Source organism: Apium graveolens, chromosome 1, assembly GCF_009905375.1.
Source record: "Apium graveolens cultivar Ventura chromosome 1, ASM990537v1, whole genome shotgun sequence".
NCBI lineage: Eukaryota > Viridiplantae > Streptophyta > Magnoliopsida > Apiales > Apiaceae > Apium > Apium graveolens.
In genome coordinates, this window is record NC_133647.1 from 159,147,585 (window position 1) to 159,158,575 (window position 10,991).

Below are 10,991 nucleotides of genomic sequence, written 5' to 3' on the forward strand. Positions count from 1 at the left end.
GTCATTTTCATACTGTACATTATTATGCTGGGCATTATAGCTCACACTTGTTTTCTTAAATTGACACAACACAACAATGAATCAAGATGCCTGCCATGAGAACCACAGCCAGGAAACGGGTAGGAAATGGCCAGCTGTTCCGTAGATTGTTTGGTGCTGTACCACAGGTAGTCAGAATAAGTTGGATTAGTTTTCAGTTGTTTATAGTTCGGCTTACTTATAAGTATGACTTATGTAAGGTAAGAAATAAGAAACGTATATTTAGCCGGCGGACTAGCCTTACCTAAAGGTCACTCCCCGATAAGATTAATTACTTTTGGGTTGTAATAAATATCACTTGATGGTTGACAATTACTCTAGTTATGTTGGTTCGTTTCCAAGATAATAACTTGTAAGTGTGTGTGTGATAAGTGTGGGGTCGTGAAGCATGAGTATTTATATATTGTAGTGTGAGTTGTGTGGTTGTAAGAGTTTAGATGGCGTGACTTCCGACACTCCAGACCCCGGGTTTTGGGGTGCCACAGAAATGGTATCAGAGCCTTAGGTTATCACATCTTGGAAACGATAGGACATAAAATACGTAGATATAAGAATAATAAAATAATCAATTAGAGCTCAAGTCGAGTTCATCGTCGGGCTACACGGGTAGTCTTGACTGTTTTACCCTCAAGGGAATTCCGACTCTAAGTTAGTAACACCTTGCCTATTGTGTCAGTTACCAGTGGAGCCTAGGAGGGGGATTGATCCTATTGATGATGTCATAATTCCTGAGCGTGACCCTATTCCCGAGCCAGAGAGTCCACCCATTGATGATTCAGATGATGACCCTACTGAGGATGTCCTAAAGGAGGAGACTGAGCTTCCTATCCCTATAGCTAATGGCGTAGTCTGGAGAGATGTAGAGATGTACCCTCACCAGGCTTTTCGCTCTCCTACACCACCCCCAGGGATCCAGAACCCTATGCCCTATACTGCTGATGATGATGAGGAGGCGATATGTGCACATTTCCATGAGGTTCATGACATATCCTCTAGCGACCCAGATTCACCTCTACCACCACCGGAGACCATGCATGTAGCCGTACACGACTGGGTAGTGGGTCAACTTAATGCTGAGATCATTGCGGCATCTGCTCGCATTGCGGAGTTATGCCAGGCACTGACAGCTGAGAGAGCCACCCGACTAGGATACCCTGGAGATTTCAGAGCTGCTTCTCCGGCCATAGCCCGCAGAGAAATCGATGGGATCGAGCTCCGTACCAGGGTTCAGATGAGGATGACAACAGTGGGAGGATACATCTCGGTAGTTGATGCAGAGCTGATGATTGTGGGAGCGATGAGGAGGGTGCGTGACCTCACTCGCAGTGATAGTGACTAGATATGGACCTTGAAGAAGGCTGGGTGACTTGTCACCAATTTTGATAGGATAGCTAGTAGTAGATAGCGTTCCTAGCACTTCAGGGTACACGACTTATGTATTTTCATTTCAGTATTCAGAACTAGTAATGATAGATTGTAATCAGGCATGTATGAACTCGGCTAGTTGTTTCATCCCCAAGATATAAGTGAGAGATCTTATTAATATATATCTAAGCAGTTATTAAGACATGATGTCTATATTATTGCACTTTATAAAAACCTGCTAGATAATAAATGACATGCTTACATATGAATAAAATAATCTAACTGTTATAATTACAACTATGCTGACCAATTTTCAATATCAGAACAATGCCACCCCGTAGAAGAGGAACCAGGGCACAACCCGCAGAATCTGTTAACCAACAACGAGGTGAACCTGACCCTGTAGTGAATGAGGAAAGTGAAGAAGACCTAGACTATAATGAATATGATGAGGAAGAATATGTAGAAGAAGAGGCTGAGGATACCCATCAGGGAGGGAACCCTATGAATGAATTTATGGAATTGCTAAGAGCAAATCTGAACCAACAGCCTATTCCACCACAGCCATATGCTGCCCAACAGACTACAACTACTGCCTTTAGAGCCTTCAAATCTCTCAAACCCCCAGAGTTTCTAGGATCTGCCGACCCCATTGAAGCATGGGCCTGGCTCAAAGAGAGAGAAAAGTCCTTCGAGATACTAGGTGTTGAGGAACGACATAAGACCATTTTCGCTTCTTACATGCTGAAAAGAAAAGCTAACTACTAGTGGGAGTCCAAACGAAACCTAGAAACTGATGTTGTGATTCCATGGGATAGATTTACCCGACTGTTCTTAGACAAGTATTTCCCTAGGTTTATGGAAACCCAGATGGAGATTAGGTTTCTGGAGTTGAAACAGGATAAGATGACCGTGGCAGAATAAGAGGCCAAATATACTGAGTTGTCGAGATTTGTGCCTGAGTTTGTGAATACCGAAGAAAAGAAAGCGCAAAGGTTTCAGCTTGGTCTGAAACAGTGGATACAGAACCGAGTAGCAGTGTTAGAGCTGGCAGACTATGCCACCTTAGTGCAGAAAGCCTTGATTGTTGAAGCTGGTAGTGAGCATAGTGTGAAGGAAAAGGAAAATAGGAAGAGGAATATAGGAAGCCAAGGAATAGGAACCGGGAACAGGAACCTTCCAAGCAGGTTCGTCAGGGGAGCGGTGTCCCAACCTGCACGAGGCCCCGGATTCAGAAAGGCCCCAAGCGAGAGTATTGGCCAGGGCGGCGGACAATCTAGGGCAACATTTTATAGTCAACCACGTGCCCCAATACCAGAGTGTCAAACCTGTAAGAAGAGACACCTTGGAGTGTGTACCCAGACAAGAGCCCCTCTGAGATGTTACCGGTGTGACCAAATCGGACACCTTGCCAACAACTGCACCCGATCCAATGTAGTGTGTTTCCAATATGGAAAGGTAGGACACATGAGAAAGGATTGCCCAACGTTGAAGCCCCCAGCCTCAGGGATGAGTAAAGCTGCATCCAACCGACCCCCAGCTTCTAGGACCTTCAACATGACTGTTCAAGATGCTGTCCGAAACACCGATGTGATGGCAGGTACCCTTTTGTTAAATTCCGAACATGCAAATGTCCTATTTGATTCTGGAGCAACCAAGTCTTTTATATCTCAAGATTTTGCTAAAAAGTTAAAGCTTAATGGCATACCCTTACGTGAGATATTATGAGTGGAAATAACAAACAAAGAAATAATTCCTGTAAATCAAGTGCACCCTAAGTGCAAGTTGAAATTAGAAGGGAAGATCTTCGAGGTTGACCTAATCCCATTCGCGTTAGGAGAATTTGATGTAATCTTAGGAATGGATTGGTTATCCAGTAACGGAGCGCAAATAGATTGTGAACTGAAGAGAGTGAAGATAAGAGTGCAAAATGAAAAAGAAGTAGTGTTTAAAGGTCAACGACAGAACCGGAAATTTCTAACCATGCTACAGGCAAAAAGATTGTTAAGAAAAGGTAACGAGGCGTATTTGGCCTATGTGATAGATACCAAGAAGGAAGCCCCTAATATACAGGGCATACCCGTAGTAAATGAATTCGAGAATGTATTTCCAAAAAACTTACCAGGATTGCCACTTGACCGAGAAATAGAGTTCGCTATAGAGTTAGCACCAGGAACGACACCAGTATCCAAGGCCCCATATAGGCTAGCCCCAGTTGAAATGAAGGAACTAGCTTCTCAACTGCAAGAGTTATTAGATAATGGAATGATAAGACCCAGTGTGTCGCCATGGGGAGCGCCAGTGCTGTTCGTAAAGAAAAAGGACGGCAGTATGAGATTATGCATAGACTATCGAGAGCTGAATAAGCTGACTATTAAAAATATGTACCCTCTCCCCAGGATTGATGACCAATTCGACCAACTCAAGAGAGCTGTACATTTTTCCAAAATAGATTTAAGAACAGGATATCACCAGTTGAAAATCAAACCGGAAGATATACCAAAGACTGCTTTTCGCACTAGGTATGGTACTATGAGTTCTTAGTTATGTCGTTTGGGTTAACCAATGCACCCGCAACCTTTATGGATTTGATGAACAGAGTGTTCAAAAAGTACCTGGATATATGTGTGATAGTGTTTATAGACGATATTCTGATCTACTCAAAGACAGAGCAAGAACACGCAGAACATTTAAGGATAGTCTTGGAAATCTTGAGGAATGAGAAATTGTATGCCAAGTTCTCGAAATGCGAGTTTTGGTTGAGAGAAGTTCAGTTTTTAGGACATGTGGTGAGTAGCAAAGGAGTTTTAGTCGACCCTGCCAAGATAGAGGCGGTATCCAATTGGGAAAGACCAACTACCCCAACGGAGGTTAGGAGTTTTGTGGGTTTAGCAGGATATTACCGAAGGTTCGTGCAAGATTTTGCTAAGATAGCCGGACCACTGACTAGAATTACCTGGAAGGCAGAAAAGTTTGTATGGACAGAGAAATATGAGGAAAGTTTTCAAGAGCTGAAAAGGAGGCTGGTGTCAGCACCAGTGCTCGCTCTTCCCGATGGAAAGGGAGAGTTTGTGATATATAGCGACGCATCGCTTAAAGGATTAGGATGTGTACTAATACAGCACGACAAAGTTATAGCGTATGCCTCTCGGCAATTAAAGGAATATGAGAGCAGATACCCTACGCATGATCTAGAATTAGCAACCATAGTGTTTGCCCTAAAAATTTGGAGACACTACGTACGGTGAGAAATGCGAGATCTACACTGACCATAAAAGCCTCAAATATATTTTTACTCAGAAGGAACTGAATATGAGATAGAGGAGATGGTTAGAGTTGATAAAAGACTACGACTGTGAAATTTTGTATCACCCGGGTAAAGCCAATGTGGTGGCTGACGCCCTTAGTAGGAAGGAAAGACTCAAGATGATAATGACATTGGAGGAGTTGATTAAGGAATTTGAGAAGATGGAAATTGACGCGAGAATGACCAATAAGGGAACAGAAGGATTATTTGAGATTAAGCTAGTCCCAGAGCTGACTGAAAAGATACGAATATGTCAGGAAAAGAAGATGAATGAAGAAAGAGGAACTTTGACCGGTGAAGAAGTGAGATGCGAGAAGGATGATAAAGGGATCATGAGGTATGCGTCTCGAATTTGGATTCCAAATGTACAAGAATTAAAGGATGAGCTGTTGCACGAAGGGCACAACTCTAGATATTCAATCCACCCAGAAAGTACGAAAATGTACCATGACCTTAAGGAATATTATTGGTGGCCTAACATGAAGAGAGAAGTAGCAGAGTGGGTCAGCAAGTGCTTGACATGCCAGAGAGTGAAGGCTGAACATCAGCGACCTAGTGGACTATTACGACCCCTAGAGATTCCGGAATGCAATTGGGAGCATATAGCCATGGATTTTGTGACAGGCTTACCAAGAACAAAGACCAATCACGATGCCATATGGGTTATCATAGATAGATTGACCAAGTCCGTACACTTCCTATCAATCAACAAAAGATACACCGTAGACCAGTTGGTAGATATTTACTTGAAGGAAATTGTAGTAAGACACGGCGTTCCTGTAGCCATAGTGTCAGATAGAGACCCAAGGTTTAATTCTTGATTTTGGAGAAGCTTCCAGGAATGCGTAGGCACCAGACTAAACCTGAGTACCACTTACCACCCCAGACTGATGGACAAAGAGAAAGGACTATTCAGACCCTAGAAGATATGCTACTAGTATGTGCCATTGATTTCAAAGGAAATTGGGATGACCACTTACCCCTGGTCGAATTTTCTTACAATAATAGCTATCACGCTAGCATAGGAATGCCCCCGTATGAAGCTCTTTACGGAAGGAGATGTTGCTCTCCCCTATGTTGGGATGAAATTGGAGAACACAAGATATTAGGACCAGAGTTAGTCCAGCTAGCCAGGGAAATGATAGGACTCATCAGGAAAAGATTGGTAGCCGACCAGACCAGGAAGGATAGGGAATATGAAGTAGGAGATTCTGTGCTATTGATGGTATCTCTGTGGAAAGGAGTAATTAGATTTGGAAAGAAAGGGAAGCTGAGTCCCAGATTCATAGGACCCTTTGAAATTTTAAGGAGAATAGGACCTCTAGCTTACGAGCTCGCCTTGCCTCCTAATTTGCAACAAGTACACAACGTGTTCCACATGTCCATGTTAAGGAAGTATCATGCAGATGCACGACATGTAATAGAATATGAGCATGTAGATTTATAACCAGACCTGACCTACAACGAGCAGCCAGTAAGGATAATGGACCAGAAAGAACAAGTGCTGAGGAACAAGACTGTGAAGCAGGTTAGGATCTTATGGAGAAATCAAAATGTCGAAGAGTCAACTTGGGAACTTGAAGACACAATGAGGAATAGATATCCCCACTTATTTTCTAATTGATTCCGGGTCGGAATCCTTGTTAGAGGGGAAGACTGTAATAACTCAAATTTTTGAGACCTTGTAAAATGTTTAAATGAATAGTAACCCTGACGGACGGGAAAAACTTTTGAGCCCACACTATGTAGTGCATGAGTAAATTTGTTTCGGAGTTGATATTACGATTATACGTACTAAATGAGTGTATATAAACGCTATTAGTTTTCGAAGAAAACGAACTTTGAAAAATGATCGTATTTACGACTCATCGAGGATTACGAGAATACAATAAAATTACGAGATTAAAACCCAATGGATTTATATTCAAGTAGGATAAATAAAAATATAAGGAATAAATACGAAAGGAATTACATCGCGAACCATTTACGAGTAAGTATTACGAAAACGTTTAAGTAACCGAGCGAACGCGTAAATGATTAAATAAATGTAACGCACTAACTAAACCATGGTAAGGAAGTAACCGTGGTTACTTCATCAAATAGTGAGCTAACCATAGGATGATCAAGCTAGCTAGCAAAATAGTGTGCTAAGGAAGCTAACCATGTAGTTTAGCTTGTAACCTAGCAAGCTACAAAGATTTATCCCTAAGATTTGCAACCAAGAATCAACCTAGAATGCTATACTAGGAGAATAAAATCAATTGTAAGATATCACTCCATCTTCCTAGAAGTTACCTAGCAAATCAACCAAGCTAAGCAACCAAGAGGAGTATAAATACCCCCCTTGATGCTTCCATTCGGGCCTAATGCAAAAAAATGAGAAATCAAATTCAAACTCCAAGTTCTAGCTCTTGTAAAATCATCCAATTAATTCTCAAGCCTCCTAGCAATTAAACTAAGGTAAAAAAATTCTTTCATCTCTTTTTATCAAGGTTTGAAGGGTGAAATAAATTCAAGAAACTCACTAGTTAATAGTGTGAATAATAATATCTCTTTGGTTTCTTGATTTCAATGGTGGTTTTAGGTTCTAAAAATCATACCAAGCACTTCCAAGACTCCACCATCCTCAAGAACACATCTCAATATTTCAAGAAAGGTAAAAATCTTTGTTCCAACTTTATTTAAGATTCATTTTTAAGATCCATTTAGTATGTGGTAGTAAACCTAGTGTAATGAGTGTTATTGATGAAATCTTGATGATTAAGTTAAGTAGATTTGAGGTTAGTTGTTGTTGCCTCAAGAACATGATGTTCTTTAGAGGATTTTGTGTGTTGATGATGATATGATGATTGTTGGTGGTTGTGTTAAGAGTTAGGGCGTAAATGAAACCCCGATCGTAAACGTAACTTTGTTAAAACCAACAAATCATAACTTTAAGTTTTACAGAAAGCCCCGAAAATAACCTTTTTTTAGGATATAAAATGTTATAAGGATCGTTTAGGCGCTTGAATCGCTTGATTCCGATTTACGGATCAAAAGTTATGGTCCTTTTACTAAAAGTGATTTACGCGACAAAAACTGCTACGATACACGAACTTTGAAAATATAAAGGATAGACTAAAAAGTGTTCATAAATCATGAAATTTTTACAGAGAGTAAAATATTGATTTTCCTAACTTCCATAAAAATTTCAAGTGAAAATAATGATTTCTCAATTTTATAAAAAATATCGGAGCCGGAACCGCGCGAGTAGAAACCGTGAGAATCCATAAGCAGAACCGACAGCGATAATAAGAATGAACCTAAGATACTTAGGAAAATGAAGTGACCATAATGTGAATATGACTTAAAGGAATGATAAGGGTAGTATAAGTTGAGAGGGTGCATAATAAGTAGCGCATGAGTGCAAGTTGCTGTAAATTAGAACGGAACCTAACGAAAGGAAATGTATTTATGGTTATAGATTTCTGAGCGGAACCTAGAACATCCTCCACCTCGAGATACCCAGGCAAGTTTATGAACCCAACTCCATTTTTACTGTTGTGTTGTGAAAGGATTGTTTTACTATCATTGCATAAATACCATGCTTGCCATGATACGTAGTTGTTGAAATTTCGTATAATGTAGCAATGTTGTACGATAAAGTATATATCGTGAAATGTTATTTCGCTTTAAAGCGTGATGTATTATATAAGACCGAGAGTCGGTCGGGATTTATGATAAAACCCGGGAATTATTTCGGCGATATTATAGAACGGTTATAAGTCCATAGTATTATGTTTTAAAGGGACTCATCGTCCACTTACGAAACATTAAAACACCTCGAACTTTTATTAAAACAATTTCCCAACGATCATATTCCCTCAACTATATTTATTGTTCGAATAATGTTAGGTCACACACACTGTAGAACGGGGTTGAATACAGTGTTTATCACAATCAAATCGAATTAAAGAACTCAAGTAATAGAAAACAAACTTTATTCAATATAATAAACTTTGTTACAATATGGAACTGTCCTCTCTCAGTGATGAACAAATATCACGAGAGCTGCTAGGGTTACAATGAATATTATTCTCGATAATGATAACACATATAGTGTAAACCCTATGTCTGTGTTTATATACTACACAGTTACAAGATAATCGCTAATTGATATGGAATATAATTCTACTTCCTAAAATATATCAATCAGATATCTTTTCTTCCAAGTATTCTATTCTTCATAGAATTCCTTCTTCATGCATATCTCTTCTTGCGTTGGTCTTGATCTTCTTTCCTTTCAATCAGCCGCCTTCCTTATCCGAAAGTCTCCTTAAGTCCTGATATTATCTTCTGATAAATATCTTCTGATAACTTAAGTTCTGACCACTTAAGTTCTGACTTCAGTATAAGTGCTGATTTCCAATTAAGTACTGATTTGTCCTGTTTAAGTAAGATCTGAAAACTAAACACAAATCATATTAGACATGATATTATCAAATATATCTAACAATCTCCCCCAACTTGTAAATTAGCATAATATACAAGTTTAACAGATATTTAATGATATCAAAAACATTAAGTACAAATGCATGAGAATTTGACTAGATAACTACAACTTATAGTCCTTAAAGCTTTACCAACTTTAAATTCTGATAACAACTTCAGTATGTATACACATCAGAATTTGAGCAGTTGTAGATCTTGACTTGGCTTCAATTACTGATCTCTTTGATGTCAGGAGTTGTTCTGAGATAGTTCTTTAACAAACATCTCTCAATATATTTAAGTTCATCAATCATCCTCCTTTTAGCATTCTTCAATTCAACTGTATCTTCACCAATTTGAAAGATAGCAGCCCTAAGATCATTTATTCTGGCTTTCCTTATGTCCTGATCCAGTCTGATCAAATATGCCTTGTTAGACTCAAGATTGAATTCTACAGCCTTATAACCCAGAAAGGTAGTATAATCTTAGCAGAGTTAGGCTTCATCTAAACAATATCACCCTTGTGATCTCTGTACTTGGGACAGTATGTGCTGTCAGACTTTACAGAATAAAGCTTCTTCTGTCTCTGAATTTGAGTTTTCAAATAATTTGCAGCACCATCTGTTAATCTGTTCTTCACTTGAAGTAAGAATAAAACATGTTCTAGTTCTTCATAATACTTCAGTGGTATAGCATTCTGCCTAATATGGTAAACCCTTCCATCTGTCATAAAGTATAACAAGATGTGTTCTTTCAAGAAGGTATGGTAAACCATCTATACAGATTCAAGCTGATTCAATCTTTCAGGAGTTGCTCCAACACCTGGTTCACTTAAGGAAGTTGGATCATTGGTTGTGTTCTGCACTCTTCTTTCATCAGTACTACCTAATCCAGATTTATCTCTTGCTTCCTTTCCTGTAACAACTCTTGCTTCAAAACCACTTGCTGCAGTCTTCAAAGGTTGAGTCTGTTTAGCTTTAGTGAATCCTGGTAGGAGTAACTTTGAGGATTTAATATGAGGAATGTCAGAGGTTTCCTTTAACTTATCTTCTGATATTAAGTTAACTTGAGCTAAGTCAGAGGTTGCTTGCTTCAGTGTTATATCAGAACTTACTCTATCTTGACTCTGAACAACTTGAGCCATGTCAGAGGTTGTTTGAGAAATCTTCTTTGAAATCAGAGTAAGATTAGCATCTTCAACAGATATTTCTTCATCCATAGGAGGTACATAAACCTTTACAGGTTCACCAACTTTTTCTTTGCCCTTGGACCTTGGATCTATCTGCATTTGTGATTTGGTCTTGGTTGCCTCAGGATTTACCCTTTCTTTTATCACAATGCCTTTAGCCTTAGGAATTTTCATTTCAACAACAGAAGCTTCAGATTTGGAGTTGACTTTTTCTAACTTAAGTCTAGCTTCTTCTTCCTTTAGACTCTCAAAGTCCATTCCTGGATTTTCTTTCAGAAATACTATCTTGAAATCTCCTCATCAAGTTCCAGATGTTCATCAGAACTTATCCTTTTACCAGTATCAGAAGTTATTCTTCTCCTAGTATCAGAACTTGTTCTTTGACTTGTAGTTCCAGCTTTACTTGATGAAAGACCTTTACCTTGACCATGACCTCCACCCATTTCAGAGTTTCCCGGGTCATCTTTTCCATCATCCTTTCCCTTCAGTGTCTTGATAGGTTTGCATTTGGACTTAATTACTTTCTCCCCCTTTTTGGCATCAGCGGGTAATAGAAGAGAGACAAGCAATTCCACTGAGGATTGGATCTCATTGAGTTGATTTTGATGAGAAGCTTGATTC